Raw genomic sequence first — 25,215 nt, 5'->3', positions numbered from 1 at the left:
TTAACCAAAACTTCTGTTGAAGTCAGCTTGCCTATTTAGCATAGAGACAGATTATGCCAGTTTCTAAGTATGATTGTGCTTATGGGATTAGAACTGCAACTCAGCAGAGAGGGAAGAAGTATGAACTGGCTTTTTTTTTTTTTTTTTTTTAAATTCCAAGGATATTTTTTACAGCAAAAAAAAACTCACTTTCAAGCTCATGGTATTATGATCAAGAATGAAATAGCACAGACAAAATACGTTTCATTTACATGCTTGTACTATGCTGCTTAAAGATGAATATGATTACATCAATTTGCAGTGGTGAACGCATGCCATGACAAGTTAATGCGATTTCAATACTGATGTAGAAAGAGAACATCAGTGAGTCCATCGCAAAAGTTCAAGTCAGTCAACCCAGACCTCTAAGATTTCTAAATTTATACTTCTTCCCTGAACAGATGTTAGTCACCCATATGGAACATCTGGAAATCTGTTAGGTTGCTTCTCCCAATCATTTTAACGAAGTTCCTTAGGACACTTTATTTGAAAGACTGAGAAGTTGTTACAGTGATACTTCAGTTTGTTGACAGATTTAAAATTGCCTCCAAAAAGATAACTCAAAGTAATATATCAAAGTAATAATTTTCTAAGAAATACCATGTGAGCAGGCAATTATAATTATCACTGCTACATTGTCCAAGAATATATATTACTTTCAAATATAAATACAACCAACTTAATGTAAGATTGTTCCAAAAAAGAATTAAAGGAAAATATTACAGTTAAAGATTTTAAGTCAATAGATAATCTGTTTCCCTGTGACCTTACTGATTTGGTACCAATTAATATCTCCCGAGGCAGGCACATATTATATTACAAAAAAAATTTATCTTCTCTTTGGGTTTAATAGAACCTCCAACTATGTATTGGGAGTAACTTTAACTGTATTAGCATCTTGTATCACGTCAGTCTTTCTCTTTTGACTGGATATACATTTAACAAGGGTCAGGTCCTACTGAAAATTACTTTTAATTTTTGTAGGAATTGATGATTTTGAATTATACAGATAACAGTCCTGACAACTGTAAATAGACCACTGTAGGAAATAAAAATAGAAGCCCATACATATACACACACTCTGTAGCTCAGAGTACTACATATCACTGCAGATGGTAGTAGTACAACAAAACTGAAACACACCCACTGTTTGGGGGAAAGGGAACAAACAGCTGGTATTCTAAATAGCAAGAGGTTGAAGGGAACAAAAGTGAAGGATGCGCTCTTACAAAATGCCATATGAACATTGGCATTCATGCTGAGAGGAAAAGGACTCAACTCAGAAGGTCTCTGAAGTATCCACACATATCCAATTTCATCTCCTTTGGAACTATGGAGTTCTAAACTCTTTTTACTGCTGGGAATTACCCTTGCAATTGCATAAGAGATTAACTATCTCACCAAACTCATGGTTTATACTAGACAAAAAAGATTTCTTAGGGAGTCAAGTGCTAATCCTATCTTTGATCAACTGACTTTTTTTCCTAAAAAAGTAAATGATAAAAAAAAGTAAATGATAAAAATGGAAAAATCTAATATAGAACAATTCTCTGTTCTCCTTCCCCCCTAATCTGGCATATTGCTATTTCAGATATAGAAATAAAGTTGCAAACTTAAATATTATCAACCACAATAAGGACCCTAGGACAAACTGATCATCATGCTTTAGATGCAACACATTTAATATATCGTGTTTCATTTTAAACTGGGCATTTGTCACTTATTTCAGAGTCTGAACCTTTTCCTAAGATAATCCAGCAAACACAACAGTAAAAAGCTTTCTGACTAGAATTTTAAAGGCTTTGTTTTAATTTTAACCTAGCATTTGCAGCAAATATATGAGCTATATTCTCAGGCCTGAGAGCAGTCACAATTTATTTTCCTTCTAGCATCATAACCAGAATTTCTTGGTTCTATATGAAATTAGGGCCCCCTTTTGGATAAGACGTGGGAACTTGCCCTGTAAAGAAGATATCTAAATAGAAAATGGAAGATTTGAGTCTTCTAGGCCTCCTTCTTCCAAGGTCAACGCTCAAGAAAACAAAGGGATGGGATGGTCATCGTCTTCCTGCTAACCTTAAAAAAAAGAAAAGGTAACTCATGTTTTGTTCTGCATGATTCATTAAGTGTGTCTTGACAATACCTTTAAAAGGAAAGAAATGGAGGAATTTTTTTTTTTTTTTTTTTTAATCATTTTACATTAAAAATGCATCACGGCCCGTAGTCAGGTGTGCAGCTAGCAATCTTGAAAGCCTCATCTGCAGGCCAGCTTTGGATGTAGGTACCTGAATTCTGACAACATAGTACACTGGATGATCAAATTTTTTTGGGGTATAGCTCATAATACTACAAATGGTTAACTGAAGACATAAACCCCAGAAATATTAAAATATCCTCTGATTTCAGGAAGCATTCTACCTGTGGAAAACTATATGACAATGTGGCAGACTGTGACAGACTCACAAGGTATGTAGACGGAAAGTCAAAACTAGCCATCCAGTTATTCTTTGTTTCATGCATTAGTGCTAGCAGCACACAGAAGTGAGGAGTTTTACAGAGGGATTTGAATCAAAAGGGAATCATGATTTCCACATAAATTGCAAGCATGGAAGCTGGAATGTTCCATTCTGTTATGATTTTAATGAAGGTTTTTTACAAGTTTCTCTAGTGCTGCTCCTCCCTTACTAAATCCTGATTGCTTTCCTGGCTCACAAATTCATATGCTGTTCTTCAGTGATCATGTTTTAAAGCACACTGATGCAAGCCATTTTTAAAGGTTCTTAAGAAAACATTAATTTCTACTCCCTACCATTTTGTAATGAAGGGCAACATTATGTTCTAGTTTTATGTGCAACAAGCTTTAAGAAAAAATCATTATGATATGCAAGAACAGTCTGGTATCTCTTGAAGACGTTGCTTAAATAGTGTCAGCAGAGCACGAACCATAAGTAGCTGAAGAGTTCGTTCTGGCACAGACATTGAGATGCAGTTCATGAAGGATGGAGTTCAGTTGTTGAAGAAGAACCGTTGGAGCAAGTAAAATGATGATGTGGCATCAGTGCTGAAGCAGCTGCAGATGGGATAATCCAAGAGGACAATACATATGCTGAGGCAGGAGCAACTGTCAATAGGGACAGCTTGCCTGGTTATTTGGATGCCAATTCTATAGCATGTGTTTACTTGTGTACTGCGTCAATGAAGACAGTCACTTGACAGTCAGGCAGCTTGTTTGGGAACTTCAGCGTTACCTGTCTTAATCATTTGTTAGGAGAAAGAGATGAGTTGCTGCAGGCAATGTGAACTGAATTAAAAAAACAGGAGCTAATGTCAAACCAACCATATTTTCAGGTTTCTTTTGAAATTTGGGTTGCCAAAAACTGCTGCTGTTAAAATAAATCAAGACAGGTATCTATGACCATCCTCTCCCCACACACAGATATGTACATAAAGAGGCACATTTTTCAGATCCCCACTGAAAGAAAAAGATTGCAGTATTACAGCAGTACAAAAGCTGGAAAACTACAGACTTCCACTTTCAGAAGCTCAAAGGAAAAAAAGCCAATATGATAATGAAAAGACAAACAAAAGGAAGTTTACTGGCAGCTAGCAGGGAGTAGAATACTTTTCTAAATCAAAAGATAGGCAAAAATCTCAATAGAAAAGAATTTAGTTTAGCACTGGTATCACCTTTACTTCTCTCTGGGATATCTTTGGCTCTTCCCTCTCATCCACTCCTCCCAAATTTACTATCATAGATGTTCTTGTTTCCCTGTGATTTCTGTTCTTTTTTCTTTTTTTTTTTTAAATCCTAAAAATCTTTGGATCCTAAAAGCTTAATACTTATAATGAATCTGCTCTGTGCCCTTCTGAAATAGCAATTTCATTGCCACGGGCTTGTGAAGTGCAAAACTGTCTTCTCTGATCCCACTCCATCCTGCATGGGTTTGTTGACCCTGTTAGCTGTTTTCTTGAAGAGGCAGAGCCAAAGACTTGCTTTCCAGAACAATCTTAAGAGCAATCATTGGTGTCTGATCTGTATTTACTGCCCAGTGCGTTGTAGTTTCCATTCTCTGTCTGGAGTAGTATCACTCACCTCTGCTCAGAAGGCTTAATTTTGTGGACCTGAGGGCTAGAATAGCTAAGGAAAAAAAAAAAAAAAAGGTGTTATAATTTCCAAAAATTAAATACATACGATTGAAACATATATAGCAGGCAGACGGTGGACATGTTACCATTCCTCATTTTTACAGCTGTACAAAACTGGTAGGAATTCCAATAAAGAAGTGAACAGCAAGAGGTGGGGAGCAGTTAGCAGGAGTCTAGTTCAAGAAAGCAATGAAGTGGACATACTTGAGAAAAAGCAATCGGCAATGAACTTCCTCTTGACCACTCACAAAGACTAACTGCACTTCAAATCTGGAAACTTCTTTCTTGAAGCTTCTGAGGTGCTGATTAGAACGAAGGAAAACATTTTATAATGTTGATTTATGGACTTAGATTAAAAAAAAAAATCCTCTGGTTGTTCAGAAAACACATAAGAGGACCTTCATTTAGCTTTTCCTGGAAAGGGGAGGAATACCTTATTAATTGAAATGGAATATAAAATACACAGTTTTAGTCCACAAGGCAAGCTTTTTTCAACTTCTCCATAGACGCTAGTTGGGAGTTATAATGGAATCGCAATGACATTGCTACAGCATTCAGCAATAGAACAAGATTCAGTAATCCATGGCGCTTCTAGCTTAGCAATATTGCAGTTATTGAGTTACGTGTTTTGTTTTTTTAGTACAAGCTGTTTCTCTGTAACTAGTCGAAGAGCAAACAAGTATCTGCACACTGTATCTCACTCATTTAATTTGTTATGATTGTAGAATACCTCATCAGGAAAGTGAATACATCAGTAATGAAAATATTAGCTGTCATTGAGGAATCTGAAATACACAGCTTGTAAAAATGCTCCACCTGACAGTTTAGAGGTAAACATGAACAAGTAAGGTAAAGACACTTTAAAGACAGTGAAAAGGGTAAATTGCATAACAAAAAGGACATTTGTATGGGGTAGGTATGATGATTTCATTTGGGATAGGTGTTTATGTAGCTATAGTGAGACATTCTTCTATGATAAGATGAAGAATTGGGATTGGTAGGTCCATGAACTAGCAGTAAACAGCAGTAATTCAAAGAATGTAATAGTTTCTTCGTTCCGCAGACACAAAGTTAAATGTAGTTTTATCTACGCTGCCCTTAAATTTTACATTGCCTCTAAAACCCATGAAGGGCAGAAAACTAGCTGAGAGGCTAAACCTTCCTTCCCTCCCCCCAATTCCCAGTTGGCATACTAGACTAGGAGCCTAACACACAGTTATGGCACGGAAAGAAGCACTTAGCATTGTAGTGAAGCAAATGACCCCCCTGCACAGTTGAGGCAGCGTTCATGGTCACTTTACACAACTGCTGGCAAGAATTAAAAATAAACAAATGAAGTTTCTGATTTAAAATGGTAATTTGTCCCCAGCTGGGAAGAATTTAGGAAGCAGAACAATAGACAAGTTGTGGAACACTTGAAATATCCAAAACATATAGATAGTTCAAAAGAGGGTCAGGCTATTATAGGAGAATATTTTTTCCTCACAGGACAATAGATATGAACAGCACTTCACAGAATATAAAGGAAGATGGAGTCCTCACTATAATGCATTTATAATTCAAGGTTCAGATCCTGCTGACCTTTTTCATAGGAATAATCCCACTGGATTCAATCATTAAATGCTCATTCAGACAAAACCCTTGGGTTGGTGGTAATGATTGCACTTGGCTTTGGATGAAGGTTTTCCCAAGCTCAGTTTCAGAACTGCACACAGCATTGAGAATTACACCATTTGCATGAGAAAGGGTTTGAAGTTCAATCTTCAGATGATCCTTTTGCAGTTTCAATGGGTCTGAGGAAGAAGAACACAACACAGGAGGAAGCTGTCTGTACTGTTTAGATACATCTCTTATAACATGGCTAAATACTGATTTGAGCTGTAAGCCTACAGATAATTGACTTGCTGGAGCAGAGGAAAATATATGGCATCTAAGTGGCACGTTTAACAAAAGAATTAAGATCATATTTCACAGCAGTAACAACTGCAACCTTTGACGTTACTGCTTTGCTAACACCACAGCTCCAAGGAAGTACCTATTTAATCAAGGTGGGCAAAAAGTCATCCAATTCTAAATTTACAGCTGAAATGTATTTAATGATAAGCTATTTCAGAATCTGCTCTGTCACATTAACGAACACTTTTTTTTTTTCCTTTTAACTTACAGCTTAAATGCTAAACTGGAATCTATTGCTTAGTTCAATAGGATTCCAATTTGCTCAGATTATGAAATTTATTCAGTTGCCTTTCCCACTCTAGCTAGGACATCACTATCAATTAGGACATATCTAGTAATCTTGCAACTCTGGGGAATTATGGCAAGCTGCCTTTTCAGGAGAAATGATATATTCATAATCATTTCCTGGACTAATACCCATTTTTCAAGTAAGGTCCCAAGCACAAGCTACCAGAGTCAGCTTCATTCTTATTCCTGTGTATGCTTGTACCCTTGCTCTTTCTGAGTCCCTGGTTCGTTGAAAGGTTAAGTACTCCACGCACAGTGAAACAGCTACAGCAGGAAGAAACAAGAGCATCCCCGGCCCAGGTCAGCTTACAGGTACCTTGAGAGATGCAAATTGAACTCTCTTCAGTCAGGGAAAGGAATCAAACCTTATTTCCTAAATCCTGTTGTGTTCTCCAAACAATAGCTTGGTAAAATAAGAGGCACAGGTCAAGTCCAGATTTTGGGAAGCAGGAAAGGAGAAGGAGGGATGCTTTGCTCCCTTCTCAACACCTCTGATCTGTACAGTATAGCATGCCTCTACACCCTTTTCACTTAGATCGTGGCTACTGAGCCTCTTATTTGAAACAGAAAGACATGACCTCCAGCTTCATTTTTGAATGATATACCTTAGACATGTTCTTCAGAGAAAAGCTGAGGGCAGAACAGTCTGCCTCTCGTGACTCCGTAAGAGATCTCCAACGCATCTTGGAGAATTGTAGGCTGGCTTTTTCAAAAATACCATTTTAGGTCATTTTTAGGCAGTTTAGGGGGCTGTTAACCCTAGAGTTGTACGCTTTACTAGAGAAGCAGTAGTTTCAAAGTCAGGTTCCTTGTCTAAATTATATTTCAGGTTTGAGATCAAGTTTAGATCACCAGACATCTAAAACCGATAGTCTGCACAGACATGATCAGGCGCAGGCCTCGGCTGAGTTCTGGACCACAGCAGGGGGGAAAGCCAACCTCTTGTCAGCTCCCAGCACACATGTCCAAAACTGTGCCTTCTTGGTCTGTGGACGCTTTGAGCACATGCACTGTCAGCCCAGGTCTGCTGCCGTATATCAATCCATGTTTTATAGAGACATGTGGCTGATGCTGTCAGACAAGTTGTTACAGGTTCCTTCTTCAAGGGATCTCAAGCGTCGGCAAGTTCTATCGGAAATGTAGGATGCTTGAACTCAAGCTGTTCTGAAAATCCTTTGGGTTTACTGCATTCAAGTGCTGGCTACTAAGGGTATGCAATGCTATTGCACGATCACAGAGCACATATGCTTTAGCAAATGCTCAGGTGGTTAGATACCAGGATATCTAAATTCCCTTGCTGTCTTGTGCCCAGCAGAGAAACTTTTAGTGAACAAGCAAGCTGGTTAAAAGTCTCGTTGGTGAAACGTGTCATTCATGTTTGCCGAAGACCCAGTTAGCAATTGCTTAGTCAGAGACAGTTGAGAGGATATCATTCTTACTGTCAGTCTAATCTGCTGAGCAATTTGGATACAATGCTATGGAAAAATGTTACTGTACCAACTTTGCCGTCAAGTATTACATTCCAGAAGTTAGGGGATGCAGCTGACTTCTAGTAATTGTTTCCATGTTATCATGCAAGTTTTCCTCTTTGATGCTGCAAATTAGACCTGTAGAGGAAAAAAAAAAATGCAATTTTAAGTTTAAAAAAAAAAAAAGAAGCATTTTTGAAGATCCTGCCCATGACTTGGCATACTGAATTGGACAAGAGATCACATACATAGTTCAAATATCCCAGAACACCTTAGAAAAGAACTGGCTAAGTGATACCACTTTGGTCTCAGCCTCAGTGGACTACCTGGAAATTTAATTCTAACTTTGATCTCGGTACACAGACTAATTACCCTATTTAATAAAGAATACAAAAAATCTCTGGCATTGTATCACACTGATAAAACATTCTATTTTTCTCCCATCTTTTGTTACTGCCCTTTAAATTATTCCTTTCTGTGGTTCAGTGGGTCTCTTGCTTTTGAAATATTACACTGTTTTCTTACAGTATCCCAGACATGTGTGACTGGCCCTGTAGAACAGAACAGTAAATCCCTGACTAGAATTTAAAACCATACTAGTATTTTAGATGGAGTTCTCTTTAACCTTCTATTTGAGCTTTCCATTTAGTCTACTTTTTAGCTCTTAACTCTCATTTGAAATTACAATGATCTTTCATAATGATAAGCTGGGGAAATCTATCCTTCCCTAGCTGTAGTAACTTTTAACATCAGTTAGAGCTAAGCAGTAACCAGCTTTACTTAGATGAGGCTGAAAACACCTTTGAAGCACAAAACCTGAACCAGAAATAATAATAATGGCAACAATTCTTTGGATGATAAAATATAGTCTACCTTAATGTCAAAAAAAAAAAAAAGAAAGAAAAGAAAAGGAGAAAAGGACAAGCCAGCACATTTCAACTCACTTAGAAGGAAAAGATAGTAAAGAAAACTAACTCCCAAGTACAAAGCCTCCATTTACTCCATTTTTTTTTGTTTTTTTTTGGTTTTTTTCGTTTTTTAAATCAAGGACATGTTTACCTATTTCAAAATATATGCAACTTTACAGTTATTGACCAAATGGCAGAATCTTTTTCTTTCTAGGGACATGTCTTGTTTCTGCCATGACATAAGAAAGAGTTCAAAAAAAAAAAAAAAAAAAAAAAGGTACAACGGAGCACAACAAGTTGCTTAGTTCAAACCAGAAATCCAACACATAACCGCCTGAAACATTTCCTTCCCTCCTGCCTTTCCTGCCACAATTCACACAGCACAGTATTTGTACGTAGCAAACATTAAAACCTCACATAAAAACAGTACAATTTATACCACTATTATTTAGAACACTTTTTATTGTATTTGATCCCATTTCACAATATAGCTTTTGAATTTCACTTTATACTTTTACTGTGTTTGGTTTTGCCTTTGCACCAGAGCAGTCTGAAGTTCAATTTCAATAGAACAGATCATGATGAATATCCAGTCTTTATATAGTTGTAACATTGAAGGAATCAACAGCAAATAGAAAACAGTGAACATTTTCCTTTCCTGTTTCTCCTCTTAAAATCATAATATTTCTTAGGTTATTTATTTTAAAAGGAAGAGCTTTGACATAAGCATTATTTCATTGGGAACTCATAAAGAACAACAAATTCGAGCCACCCAATCACATGCAAGCTGATAGTGCTGCACTAAAGAGGACTCAAGAAAAAAACATTTAGTCTGGAAACAATTTCACACCAGACAGAGGAGATTTCAGAGGCAAACAATCAGCCAAGAGGAAGCATCCCTGTGTTAGGACCTTATTCTGGTGTGCTGAACACACTGGGAATATTTAGGTGAGAAAGTTGTTTGCTTGCAGAAGTATTTGCAGGTTCAAGTTGTATGCATAAAGTATCCCTTGCAATCATACCTCTCAGACCAACTTACAGTCAACTCCTACCTTATAAGGTTGCGCCTTTTGTTTTCATACTCTCTACTCAAGCTGCTAGTATAATGACATTGTAGGGAAGAAAAAAAAAAAAAAAAAGACGCGTCAAGGATGCCAGCTGACAGATCAGGAGTTATACAGAAGTTTGGTTACAAGAAGGTCACTAGAATTAACTGATATATGAAACTGGATTTGTGTATTTGAAGTTTGCCTTTATAGTACTCGTGTTTCCTGATTAATCAACTTGAATGATTGCTGCTGAAGAAAAACTTAAAACATGGTTTTCACAAACATTTGTTATTTGTTTCATTTGGAAGTACTCACTTCAGTAACCTTGTTTGCTTGGGTGCTTGCAGAAGAAAATGACATTTCGCATGCAAAAATAATCAAAGTGACTTGACTTAAAACTTCAACCAGTGATTGTTAAATACTTTTATTAGCACCTGTTCAACGAGAAAGAGAAATCTAATTTCCATACAAAAGGCTTCTAGATGAAATAGCAAATGAAAGTCAATACCAAAAAAGAAGAGGCATACTTTTTTTTTTTTTTTTTTTGATTTAAAGAGCATTGTGTAATCAAAGCTGAATTGCTGTTTTTTGGTCAAAGGAAGGTTTTAATTGTTTAATAGCAACATAACTTTACATTTTTGTGATTACTATTTCAAAATGATTATCTTGCTATGTGAGAAAAAATAATTCCATAGTATTAACATTAATAGCTTCATATAAAAACCTAATTATATTGGAAAAATGAGAAAGTCAAATCACATTAACCACACACACAAGTTTTCACTTAGATATATCTATTAAAAAGAGAGAGAGAGAGATGAAGATGAAGATTTCACACTGGAAAGATTGACTATACCACAAAATACTTGACAAAAAAAAAAAAAAAAAAGTACTTATAACTGCAGTTTCCTGAACCACCCATAAGGATTACACCTTTCCACGAACCCAACATTTTCCAAAATTTTATCAGGTAAGCCAAAAGTTTTTAGGTATTTTAAACTGATCAAAATGAATTCTGAATTTTTCTTTTTAGTCACCCCAGGATGACATATCTTAAGACTTATCCAAAACTGAACACCCACAACTAAATAATGACCAATATGTATTGTAAAAATCAATACGTATAAAATGTTGACAGAACTGTAAATAAAAGAGAACAGCCTTCAAAATATCAAATGGAAGGTTATTAGTGATATTTTAGATGTTATGTTGTACATGCATACATTGTGTATGTGGGTTCACACTTTTGACTTACAGCAAATCATGTTCACCAATGGATAATTTATCAAGCAGGAACACCATCGAGCCCTTAAGAGATTCCTATTTTAATAAGGACCTTGCTTCTTTATCTCTGAGTGTGTGTGTAATGTCTGCTTGCGCCCTTTCTGGTACAGATTTATGGAAAAGTAAATCTGAATTTTCTCAATGTTAGTGAAGGGACTGCAAAGAAAAAAATATTTTACTTCCTCAAATATACCACAGAAACTTGGCTGCAAGCAGCTCACTAGAAGCAACTGATCTAAATAAACATATCTTTACATTTAGCTTCAGAGACACAGAATGTTTATCTTCTCATTGTTACAGGGAAGATATTCGTATAAAAAGCTACTGCAACGAGTTGAACCACAAGATGGTTAATGGCACTAGTAATGGCATTATTCAATATCTAGATTGAAAAGTATCTACATAGCCAGGATCTTTATAATTGCTCTTGAGCCCCTAGCCATTAAGTCTTAAAGTGTAAATCACTAAGCAAGATCATTGTTTAGAGGCTGTTTGTTCACTTAAAAGCTATGCTAAACTTCCAGATATGGAGTTTGATAGGAGTATTTCCTACCTCCCGTTCTCTTTCTGCAGGGTGGTTGGAATTAACTTACAGGCTTTCAGCATGGAATTCCACTGGATACAATATCAGATTCCCATTTTTGTTATTCAGTCCTGCAGTGTCTTCTCTTATGTCCTATTTTCTTTACTACCTGTAAACACAGGTAAGTCTGGAAAAACAAAAATGAAGTATCAAAAGCCCAATTCTGAAAAAGGTCCTGCTTTGTAAACAAGAACCTCCCTCTCCACTGATGTGAACGCTAATGCATGATGAAGTGCTGAGCTTGTGGCTCAGGGTTATTTAAGGGTGGCCTCATTTTGACCCCAGTATCAGTGTAGATTTGCACTATGAATATGCTGTAGGAAAAAATAATAAGTAGTACTGCTTAGGAAATGTTTCAGTGGACTGATTCCGTCTCTCTTACCAGTGCTAGCATCAATGTCTTGATCCGTAAAGCTAGTCAAATAACTTCCAGATACATCCCATTAATTGAAAACCCTACTAAGAATATAAATACAATGAAAAATTATTTATATTTTTCCCTGAACAATCCTTGACAATTAGTCTTTTTTTTTCAACTGCTAGGAAACTTCCAACAGCTCAGAAACTAAAAGGCTACTACTTTTCCAAATTATTTCTCATGTATTTGTAAGGGTTGTCAGAGAAGATGTTTGACCCTTGCTACCCTATTAAGCATAATTAGTCAATTCCAAGCAGCAGCAGCTACGGGTTATCTGTTTTTCAGCCCCTTGCTTGCTTGGCATTGTATGAGATTCACCCATACCATTGAGACTGTCATTTTCTATTTCATTACATTTTACTCCTGCTAAGGGTTCCTTAGAAATGTTACAGAAGAGAAGTTTGAAATGTGATTCAAAAAGTAAAGCTTGTCTTGAAGGTTTGAAAAAAAAAAAACCCAGAACCCAAAGGTCATTGATTGCTCCAGCCCCCTTGCTCCGAGGAAACAGTTTGAAGCCTAGCCTCACTTTACGGTCTGCTATAGCACATATTTATGTATTGTATCCTACTACAATTTCATGTAAAATGCACAAGTACTGCTTAGAACTAGACCTCTGAGAGCCCCTATCTCAGATGACTGTTAAGTTCGACTGTTTTCCCCCTACAAACTGCTTCCTGGACAAACTAAAGTTGAAGTACACGGTAGGATGCCTTCCTCCTAGAATATGCATTTACTTGATGATTTGGAAACTCTCCATATATGAGAGAGATTAAGTTTGAATTCCCTCAAGAAGAGGGAAAACTTATCATCTGACATCCATCCCTAACTTCTAGGCAGGTATATAGATAGAGGAAGGAAAAAGCAGCAAGCCTACTAATTCTGACCCCATGTTAAGTGTACAGATGGATTTTTTTTATGTGCTATTTGACAGCATCGTTTGAGCTGAATCCCTTTGTGCTCCTTTAAAGATTTTAGTGAATTTGAGCAACACGGTGAATCTGGTACTGTTTAAATCTAGTTTCAGCCCTATTGAATTGCTTAGGAAAGCAAGTCAAGAACTTGAGGAGCTTTCACAGTGTTTAGGAGTCCTAGCTAAGAAAGAGCTTACGGGATTTCATATAACATGCAATACATGTACATATAATATAAATATGAACTTAAAAGCCCAAGCCTTTATTTAGTACGAGCTTCAGTCCTTCTATGCCCAGCTCTGTGTCTGTGAAATGGAAATAGCTGCTCATTTAGTCATTTATGTTGCTATTACATATATTTTAAGATACGGGGTACCATGTGTTAACTGTTTTTCCAGGACTTGATTGGCAGCAACATGGTGTAGGTTCAAATTTTAGAGGCCACTAACAAAGAGTGGAAAAAAAATATGGGTGCTCAAATTAGTTGAAATTCCTTACTCAGACAATGAATCTGAATCCAGCAGCACTGTACTGAAGAGAGAAAAGAAAAGGAGAAAGGAAAATAAGCAGGAAAACATATAGCGGCCCTTATCCTTTTAGAAGCAAGTAATTCTTTTCTTGGAGTCATACTAGTTGGCAGCTGTTAGACGGCTTACCACCTCCTTGAGTTGTAGTGAAGAAGACAGCCTTATCCATTGCAGCTGATCCAAGGCTGGGAGATGCCCACTATCTGCCTCTATTAGCTACTCTGCCTTGCTGCCCCCCATTCAATGGCCATCTAGTTTAGCTTTTGCAATAGTCTGCTAACAGCTTTTCTTTCTCAGTTATTTCTGTTTTTTTTTTTTTTTTTTTTTTGATAAGGAACACATAAGACACAACATATGACAGTCTTTGCATCTCAAAATTTCTCAGAATTTCTCTTATGGGCTTTTTTTTTAAGCCCATAACTCCTGCACTCCAAAGGTACAATTCACTGGTGACTAGTGAACCCAGACCTTATCAGCAAGTCTAGCAAATGCAAAAAAAATAGTCAACTCCAAGTAATATAATTATCAAATGCCTACTATTTTTTCTAATGGAGAAAATTTTTTTTATAAGTGTAAATGGAAACATCCAAAAACACGCAAACTTACACATTTCAGGATTGCTTACTGATCTCTTCTGTCCATCATCACTCTTTTTCCATCAAATATCAATAGGATTCATCTCCCTTTCTGGAATTCTTCCATCCCCTAGGAGATGCTACTTACCTTGACTGCTGTGGTCACTAGACTCATATCAGATCAGGGTCAGAAGCCAAGAAAAGACTCTACGGGCTTCACCGAGCCCTTTGAGAAGATGGGCCCTTCCATGTAGAAGAGATATAGTTCACCCTGTGAACTGCTTCAAGTAATTAGCAACTAATTAAGTCTTCCTAATGATACATTAAATTTTACCAAGATTAAACGTTATAACAATTTTGATGTAAGTAAACAACCAAGGTTGACTGAATTAAAAAGTAATAGAGATCCCAAGTGCAAGAGTACAATATGTATTTTTTTTCCATCAGCTTCTTCCTTCCTTTCTTCTACTTCATCAGACATGTATTAATGCATTTTTCAGCCCAATCTAAAAAAAATCCAGAACAAGATATTTTTCACAACTGAATGAAAAGCAAATGAGAATCTAGATTGAATGTTTTGGCAAAATCAATAAAAACCGCACCAACCATTTCATCATTCAGGATCACTTAGCTTGTGTCATTAGCTCTCCTTAAAAGAATGGATTTTGTGTAGCGCATTGGCTGTGATCCAGATAACGGCAAGCACGGGGGTAGAAAATAGCTCTCTGTTTAAGATGCATTAAACTGATTGCAGCCAGTTCCTTGATCTTTTAGGCACAGGACTGCAATTATAAAAATTAAATTAGTTAATTAATACATTGGTAGTTTAAATTATGCCTTTCCATAAAGCAGTTGAATCCTCATGGAAAGCTGAAGAGCGTTCTCTCTGCTTGCGGTTTCAAAGTTCAGTATCTTAATTTCTGGAACAATGAAACAGAATAAAAGCCTGTATCTTAGCACTGAACAGCATTTTAAGACTGAGAACGGAGCTCTGTGGGCCAGCCTGCTGAGGAAGGGAGTGGCAGAGCACGCATCAGTAATGCTGACATGTTGGATTTGGAGTGGCAATGAAGGGACGTTATTATTTTAGCTCTTAGGCAGTGGAAATCAAGCACTCTGCTGAGATGAAACTGTCAGAACTTATACTACCTCCTGGAAGCTGATTCAAGTTCCATTTTCTTTCATAAAGCATAGTAGGTCGAACAGATGGTAACATCAGGGGGGGATTTAAAGGTGCACACGGTACCGCACGCAGGTGCTGCAACTTCCCTAGCGGGAGCAGCGGGAGGATGTGCAGGAGAGCGGCATTACAATGCAGGTCACGACAGCGGTGGCTTTCTAGGTCACCAGAACACATACTATTCCCTACTGACTACCAGGGGACACCAGGACTATTTTCCTTCCCCTCTCACCTTCTCTCTGCCCTGCTGACTGACAAGACAGAAAAGGTGGGCTCTCAGTTTTTCTGCTCTACTTGCATAGCCATCCCTCATTGCTACACAACAGCAATAGAAACACTGCTTACTCTGACATGTGGCAGGTCTGAAGTTTACAATGCATGTCAACAAGAAACACACAGTCCAACAGAAAAACCTGCAAGTCTAACATCTTTGTATTGAAGTTAACTTCTTACCCGCTGTCTTGAAGAAAGCTTAGTTTTCATTTGCTAAGCTGACTCCAAATCAAAGCTCTTTTTCTCAAGTTTTTCATCCCTTGAATGAGATTCCCTCTCTGCTTCACAAAGAACACAGAATGAGAAGGAATCTCTTGGGATATTATACCGAGTTTCTAAAAATCCAAAGCCAGAATATAAAGTAACAAAAAGAGAAGCTGGACCTAACGGAAAGATATGAATCTACAAAACTATTCAGTCGCTAGAATGGACTTGCAAGTCAGCTGCCAAAGACTTGTATATTTAGGTAGAGATATTCCATGATACCAAAGAAGTTGTCTCTGTTGTAACAGATGTAAATAAAGGTTACATCAAAAGGATGAAGGAGGACTGGCAATGTCAACCTTAGGACCCAGAGGGACACAAGAGGGATGAATATAACAGCAAACAAAAGGCATAAATATTAATAAGTTTTCTTATATAGCAATTTTATATTATTCTTATTGAGGTTCTTCAGTATTAATTTGGGCTACTAGCATAGCTTATTGTATCTGTACTTTGGATTACTAAACTCTTAAAACATTAACAGGATTAAAAATAAATTCTTGGCTTCATGAAACATGGCATGTATTTCTGCACATAAAGCAGTATCTTGAGTGTAATGCATCAAATGTCTGCTTACAGCTACATATCTTTCAGTGCAGGCTACCTCCCGTTAATACCGTCCTTGTTTCTTAGATGAGCTGATTTTTGTTCAGAGCCCCTTTCTGCTGTGGTTTGACAGCCACCAGTACCCATGGTAGCCAGTATAGTACTACCTTAAATGATACTCCTATTCTTTCTACTGCAACTGCATGACACTTGTCAGATGGACCAAGGAAATGGATAAAGACTTAGCTTCAGCAAGAAATTTATTTTATACGTCCAAGTTTATTGTTAGGAGGAGGTTTTTAAAAAAAAATTAAAAAGGAGAGAGAAAAGTACAAAAAAGGAAAATAGCTATCTAAATTCCACTGAAACAAATTTGGATTTTTCGGTCAAAGTTTGTGTTTCACTCATCTTCTATCGAAAACCAATGCACTCAGCCGGGCGCTCATCAGGATCACGATACAGCATGTACAGCAACTGCAGTATAAGATTTGACTGTTTTCTTCTACTTGTGGACTGACTGTAAACCAAAACTACACATACGCAAAAACCCTTACAAGAGAGTGGCTTTAAATTTTAATACGACACAGTGAATAGACTGAATAAATTATTGAACGCATATATAGCCATCCGAGACACGCTGTACATTGTTAGGAAGGAGAGAGAGGAAGATAGTAGTAAACACTTCTCTCTTCCCTAATAAAAGTAAGATATGCCAGGTATGACAGGCAGAGTCACGGTCACATTTTTTTCCTATAACCTGAGATAGAGAATGACATAACAAAGATAAAGGATCAAGTTCTCTTGAGAAGCTTTTCACTCAGCTGAAAATGCAACTTTCTTACTGGAAAAAATGAAGGATTGTATTTAATATACCTCTATATACACACAGACGTACATAAAATTAACTATTGCATATATATTATTTTATATAGTTCACTATATAGGAAATCTTTTGAATTTACTCTTTAAAGGACCAAGTTATATGACACTATTAAAATTAAAGCAAAAATATCTCTCTGCATATGCGGTTTAAGGGCCAATGACATGGAGAACAACCCCAAAGAATTAGTCATTGACCTTGTATTGTCCTTATTTGGACTGCATAGTTGCCAATATTACTTCCAGCAAATAGTTCATGTAGTTTTACTTGCAAATAGAAGATGAGGTGATGACAAGCTTTTATTTAAATGCCTATAAAAATTACTAATTAAGAACAATTTACTTGAATTCTTTACAACAGCGGCTGTGGAGCACTACAGGAGGTTTACCGAAGAAGCACTACATCCATACTTGGCAATTTAGAGTACTGACAAAGTGACAACAGCGGGAGTAGCTCATTTATGTCACTTTCCTTAGCTAAATTGTCTCCCTCAACACTACTCTCTGTCAAGTATTTTACAGCTTCAAAGAAAAGTTGAAAAAAGAAAAAATACTAAAAATAAGTTTCATCTTCTAAGGAATATTCCAAAATACCACAAAAAAGATGTAACAGTGCTAGGTCCCTTCAGGTCCGGTTTCCTACGATCTTTAAATTGATGAACAATAGGAGGTTAGAACTTCATATTTTAGGAAAAGCTGATAGAAATAAGAGAAAAAGATAAAGATTTGAAGGAAGTTCAGGGTTCTAAGAAAACTGAATACTCTATGTTGTTTCTTAAAAATTGGATTATTGGATCATCAACAATTATCACTGTGCTTTAATTCACTTCCCTCAAAAATCATTATTTTGCTTTAATAAGAATAAAGCACCAACCAGTTCCAACATATCCAGATTGCTACTGGATATGTTCCAGTAGCAAAGCCAGCTAAAGCCTGCAAAGTAGTGACAGCTGGGAGTACCTGGAATACCTGGAATAATTTCCTAGAAGTATTTAAATTCAAGATTTCCAATGCTGTAAGAGATCACCAATGTAATAGATTTCTTGGGCTGACTCAGTGAATGAATTCACTTTCTATGGATGTCCCCCAGAAGAAGTTAGTGAAAACACTTAAAGGTAAGCAAATATCAGGAAATATGTGCTGAAAGTGAATTTTGAGCTCACAACATTCAAGGATTTCACTTGAGACCCAACATGTTGTTTTGGAGAGAGGAGAAACTTACCAGAAGCGAAACTTTTGTCCGCAATCAAAACTAACATTCAACATTTTTTTTTTTTGGATATTTAATAGTAAACCACCTAGAAGAACTAATCAACAAAATTCCTTATAAAATGATTTTGCAAAATAATTAAAAGCAGGGAAGTTTTCTGCTGCTCACAGATAACTTATTAACAGCAAAGGAAGCTAAATAGGTTAAATATATTATTCATCCCAAACTATTTACACAGTTCTAGTCTACCAGTGAAGCTGCAACAGTATTTTTCAATTTATGAGCAAAGAAATCTGTGCTCTCACAAAACATAGTAATTTTTGAAGTATTCAATTTCCCATTGATAAAAGGTCTGTGGCTATTGAAATATGTATGTGCACAGGCGCAGCATTTGCGGTACATGGGAGCAACAAATTAACGTGATTTAAACAAATATTAAAGTTTAGCTTTGACCTTATTAATTGTTTCTTCAAGTTAACTCACTTCATTTACCTTCAAACTACATTAGGCATCTTCAAAGCACTATGCTTACAGGCATATCCACTACACATCCACTCCAAACATGAGGATATACATGCCAGTAAATGTGCAAGCTCAACAGCTACAATGAAGCTCAAGAGTTCTCCCTCCTCCTCCTCACTAAAAACTATTAGTGATTGCAATAATTCTTCAACTCTGAAAGTGTTTATTTGCATTCCAAAATTTCAACAATTTGTAGAAAATAGTTCCTATTAGAAAATAAAGCATCTCTCTCCACACTGACTGTATAAGCTTTCTTATATCTAGCCTTTCAGATAACAGTGCAAAGGCTATTTCTAGCTTTTTTTTTGGGCCTAGGATGAAACTGCAGAACTGAGAGTAAACGCCCCCATCTTACAAATATCAAAGTATCCATCTAATTTTCAAAACAGATAATAAAAATTGATTGATTAGCTTCACTTTTTTAATGCTCAAGTTGGTATTGATTGTTTGATTTTTTTTTAAAAATAAAGAACTAAAGTTTTTAAAGAAAAGGTATTTGAAATCAAGTATTTTCCCCTTTAAAAAAGTGAATAATTTAAAGTCATATCAATATTTCTTTTATTTCTTTTCCAATGCTTTAAAATCCAGAGATTTGTTGAAACCCACTCTATTCCAGTTCAGATTAATTGAAGCTGTCATTTCCCTACCATACTAGAAACCCTTTTCATCAGCAAATTCATCAGTTCTACTTAGTGCTGTCCATTCCAGGCCTCAGGCATTATAGGTTTTGTGGAGAAACTCTGCATTTGGGTAGAGCTGGATGCGATATTTCTCTTTCAGGCCTACTTTAAAAACATTAACTGTATTTGATGCTCTTCAAAGGGTTTACAGAGTAAACCCTGAAGAACAGGATTTACCCACTAGCGGGTAAAAACAGATGAAAGAGGCGAGGTTCACAATAAAATTATTCATCACATTAATTAAATCATCTTATCCACAGTATTTGCACACCCTATACGCACCATTTTACTTGGTTTTGACTATAAAGCCTCTCATGCCCCCCCCCCCCCCCAACCATGACAAACAGTGCTCAAGTTTACAGAATTTTAGAGAAGAAGGTGAAGGCCACATGCACATTCACTCAGATACTGGCTTGTCACCAGACTAAATGCAAGCAACGGAAGGGCTTTTTACTTGTTTGTGGGTTACAGCTGAGGAAATGTAAAACTATGAGTGTTGCTCCCGCATAGAGCCACAGTGCGCAAGAGATCATGCTACAAGAACCATGTTGAGAGCAGCGCTAAGTGGGAGCAAGCACACCAGAATCCTACTGCAAATGCCTTGGCAGCCTGCCAGGCAAGCAGCCCGTTTTGGTGGCTGCAAGTAATGAAGTTGGGAAACAAGCAAACAAACAAGACGGTCTGGAGAGGAGCCAGAACAGGCAGAAGGGATAAACAGTAGAAAACCATTTCACAGCTGGAAAGGGCAAAGAAAAGTGCTTATAGTGCACCAGGAAGGCAGGATCCGGGCTCAAAATATCCTTCCCTGGTAGCTTACTATGCCTCAAAAGGCAGGCACAGCTGTTTTTCAGATGAGGCCAAGTTAACAGCACAACTATAATGCGTGACTAGTGCAGACGCTCGTATCTTGCCATAAAAGAGAGCAGTCTAGTAGTCGGAGGGATGCACATTGCATGGGCTGTTCTGGCAGCCGAGGCTTTTCAGAGTTTTCTTAGTTTTATTTTTAAACACAAAACAGCCTCTGAAGCCTGTATACCGTCTTTCCAGTTGGTGTGCTCTGTGCTAGCATTTTGAGGCAGGAGAGTATAATAGTGACACTGAAATACAGAATCACATCATTCCAGGATTCCTAGGAAGAACTTCGAGAAGCCACAGCATGTTGTTATTCTGAGTGATTTTTCTGTCCGTTTTGAGGGAGAATACTTAAGCAGTACGTCTGTGGGTGAGAATATCTTTAAGGGAGAATAAAATTGTTTCACTTTGCAAAACTGCACTCAGAAGCTGTGACTACGAGGACTTAAACTGCTATGAATTGTTTAATGCAAAAATCCATGTTTATGCAACAACAGTATCAGAATGCATATGCCAAATCATAGGCCAGGAAATGAAAAAGCAGAAGGTCATCAGCATCAACCTTAACGCTGTGAAGCTGCATATCAGGTATTTTCTGCTATACATTTTACAATTCCAAATACACAGACAACAAACTTTGTAGAGAAACTTGAAGAGAAAGTATTTCTCATTTTGAACAACAGGTTGACAAAATTTCTACCTCACTATAGCCTGTTTTGTGACTTTCCCCATGCAGTAGTAATGTTCTATTAACATACTGCTTTGCATTTCACTGCATGACCTGTTCTTAATAATATTAGCAACTGAGTAGTGTCAATTAAATTTGAAGTTCTTGCACATAAAAAGGTGCAATTAGATGAGGTCTCTTCCTCCCTTTGTAGCTGCTGTTTATCTAGAGACATTTTTTCGAGACGCGGTGAATGTGGTAGCAGCACATTTTGCACAGAAAGAGTTACATCTGTAGCATGGGACAGTAAGGGCAACTAAAAATCTGATTCTGAATTCTTTTTCCTCTAGATAAGACACATCTGACGTCAAAGAATCACACTGATGTAAAATTAGCATAAATGAGAGTAAAAAATAGGACTTCTATCTGAAACATTGAAGATTATTATATTACACAGGAAATTCCAGAGACCATATAATAATGGGATCCACCATGAATTACCCAGTAATTTTCTTTTACTCCTGATACAGAGGCAATTAATAAGAAGAGAAAAAGATTTTCCTGTTTTAGTTAAACTCAAAAAGACTGTAATTCCCTACACAGACACCAAGTAGTCATGAGGGAGCCCTGATTTCATTCCTCCAGTGGCCAGGCCAGTATAAGCAAGCCATATACCAAAATAAAAGACAAGTGCTGGGGAAGTACTGACGTAGATAACTTCCTCTTTTCCCATTATAATGCAGGCAAGGGAATTTGAGGTAACTGAAATTTGAGACAGAACAGTATTTGCATCTCAGGTGGATAACCTGAGGTATACCCACCCCATTCTAATCTGGGCTACTCTCATAGCAAAATGCAAACGTTTCCTGACTTGTTCTCTGAATAGAAGAAAGAAAAGCACAAAGTATGTGAAGCTTCACATATTTAGAGCATGATTTAAGTGCACCAGATATATTACATAGTCATAGTCACCTGTACTGAAAGGGAACTTAACTTACTACATACTGACTTCCTCCATGAATAGTCCTACAGCATTTGGTTTTTTATTTCATTGGCACTACCTGAGAAATTTAGCATTTCCTGAAGTTATTCTGCCAGGATCACATCCCTAATTACTGAGCTATACATAAGGTACAACAACTTCCTACAAATGATTTCGTTTGTGTTTCTCACTTTTAACCTCGTTACTCATCGCATCTACAGGCAAGTAACTGCTATATGGAACTGTGGAAAATGATCTTCAAAATTAACTAAAATGAATTCACCTTTGTACTGACATTGCACATTGCCACCAGACTCATCACTGTCTGACTCACCTCAGCAACTACTCCGAGCCCTCTGCTTTACCTTCATTACAAGTTATAATGACCCTAGTCAGGGGGCTTCACAGGAAGGTTCAGAGCATTTTTTTTTTTGGACTCTTCAAATTTCCATTTCTTCAGATCATGCAAGGAATTGCCCTGTACTTGCTTCCTTGTGCTGCACAGAAGAGAGATGTTCCTCCAGCTTACCAGACACCACACAGAAAAGTCTCCTGATGGAGAACAAGGAGAGTGACAGCTAAAGCTAGGCTACACAAAAGGCAAGTGAATCTGTATGAAGACTGAACTCTTTCACAGGGTTTCACAGGGTCTGTACGAAGGTTGAACATTTCTACCTTAGTCTTGTCACTTGGATGACATAGCTGGAGTGGACAGGTAATTTTTTGATCTTATACAATCCTGAGTCACCATTCTCATCAGCTCTGATAACCAACGCCAAAGAAATAAATGCTTACAGAGTTAGTGATGATTCTTTTAGGTTTGCTAAGTTATAAATGTTGTGCTTCTCTGCACAACCTTAAAAATGTGTTATTACCCTTCAGACAATAAGTTAGGGATAAGAGATGGCTACAACAAACACTAAGTTCAAGCGTTTTCTTTTCAGTAGATTTGGGAACATTATAATATGTTATCTATTGTTCTCACTTCCCTTCCAGCTCCAGTAAGTGGTGCAGAATTAAATATGCAGAGAGATTTCCCTCAGTACATGAGTGCTGTTGTTTTACTCTGCAGGGCTTGAAGCAGAAAGCATCTGGTTTGTCTTCTGAAAGGTATCATGCATAATAGGTAGTAAGAGAGGCTCAACAAGCAATGTTAATTAATTGGAAGCTGAAACAATACAAAATACATCCCTAAATATACTAGAATTTCCCCCAATTGTGAACTACAGTTCACATTTCAAGACCTAACGCATGACATTTTTCCCTCCAAGCTGTTAATCACAGTGCTGGAATATAATTAGCCAAAATTCTACATGAATAGAATTCTACACAATGGGCTACTATAATTTGGTCCTGAGGTTTTGGAGAAAAAAAAGAGAAATCAATCCCTTCCCTAGAAACTAGTTTACTTTTTCAAAAGGAATCTTTCTGAAGTTTCGTAAGGGTAAAAGAACTTCTGTTTAAACATATTGTTTAAAACGGAATTAACGTTCTTGGCAAGGAAATTTACCTTCTCCACGTCACAGATTCAGCAAAGTAGAATTCAGAAGGTCAGACTTTCATCCTGCAATAGATCTTTCCTTTTATAAGTTCATCAAAGAAAGGTTTTTTCCCCTGAAACTAGATTTAAGGTTTCTATACAATGTATTGTAGTGTCGCTATTCTTTAGATATTTTTAAAGGACTTGATAGGCTTTGGCCAAAGCTCCATTTGTCAGAGGCAGCAGGCTGTATTACTTGCTGGATATAAGACAGACATTTAATCAGTATCTTAAAGGAATTACGAGCAACTCAACCCAAGCTGAAAGGAACACTTCTATTTCTATATATAATAGGCCCTAAATTGATGAGGAATACGGATAAATCCCCTTCATTGTACCAAGAATTGTAATGTTTTTCTCTTTGTCTCTTCATACATTCCTAATAACTTGAACATCACATTCATGCACAGAGAACACTTCAATAGGTGTCTAATTATTCCTTTCCTAACCAAAAGATTAAAGTTATGATGAATATATAGATTTAAACTTGTTCCCTCTTCTAATCTGCTTATGTTAAATACCTTCAGTCAGATTAAAACTGCACTGCTGAAAAATCTTAATTATTTATTTCAAAGAAACAGTTTGGTTTGGAGTTGGCCACTTTTACAAAGAGCATGTGAGCTGAAGTTCTCCTGAGTCCATGAAAGTCATGCTCATATCCTCAGAAAAAAATCTAGAACAAAAACAGACTACTGCAGGGACTCAGGAAGAAGTTAAACCAGGGTTCCCAAAAGGCTGCCCCAAGACACAAGGAGGAATTTTGGAAAACTCACCCAGCTGTAGCTGCAGACACCCTGCAGCGATCATTCCTAAAACCTGGTTCAATTTGTTCTGATAAGCCAACTACTCTTCTGGACTCCAGGACTCCCAGCCATCCCTGGCCACTTCTGTTTCCATTCTGCCCTCCTCAACCTCTATCAACCTATACAAGTGAGTATTAAATCTCAGTCTTTTCAGCCCTTTCTCTTAGGTTAGAATTTTGGTTCTTGCCAAGTGCTTCATCTTAGCAACTATCTTGATCCTTATTAGGATAACCCTAAACTCTCCTCTGTAGCTTTGTGCACAAGTTAAGGCCTTCAGAGGTAGCCTGATCTGATGCTTTTAAAATTACATGACGACTTTAGAAGAGTCATCCAAAATTATGAGACGCCTTGTTGAATATGATCCATGCCAACTATCAGTGTCATAATTTGAAAAAGTAAATTAGAAAGTATTCAAGGTCTAGCAAAAGGTTTAGTGAAGATTATAGAGCAGTATTATTGACAAAATAACACAGATTAAATTTTAGGACTGAGAAAAGCCCAGTCAGACTCAGGATATCTACCACGACTGGATGAATCCTAATGCTATGCTCTGTGTTTCGACTATTTCATGTTAAAAAAACGTCATTACTAGTATTTTAATATATTGCTCCTTGGTAACTTTTTCTATATCCTACTTCCTTTATTTTAGCAAATTTCCCTTAAA

General features: G+C 37.0%; 1 long non-coding RNA gene across 7 annotated transcripts in view; it reads right to left on the bottom strand.

Annotated features, from left to right (window-relative positions):
- Positions 1-25,215, bottom strand: part of LOC104144066 (uncharacterized) — a 269,311-nt gene that overhangs the window by 4,827 nt on the left and 239,269 nt on the right. For 5 of the 7 annotated variants that reach the window (XR_011134965.1, XR_011134964.1, XR_694049.2 and 2 more), the window contains 4 exons: positions 7,035-8,036; positions 5,767-5,978; positions 4,133-4,177; positions 1,999-2,115 (listed from right to left, as the gene is read on the bottom strand). This is a non-coding gene — a long non-coding RNA (uncharacterized lncRNA). The remainder of the gene's footprint in view (positions 1-1,998; positions 2,116-4,132; positions 4,178-5,766; positions 5,979-7,034; positions 8,037-25,215) is intronic. The other 2 variants (XR_694046.2, XR_694047.2) reach the window with 2 other exon arrangements.

Source organism: Struthio camelus, chromosome 1, assembly GCF_040807025.1.
Source record: "Struthio camelus isolate bStrCam1 chromosome 1, bStrCam1.hap1, whole genome shotgun sequence".
NCBI classification, from domain to species: Eukaryota; Metazoa; Chordata; class Aves; order Struthioniformes; family Struthionidae; genus Struthio; species Struthio camelus.
This window is presented reverse-complemented; position numbering and strand designations above follow the sequence as displayed.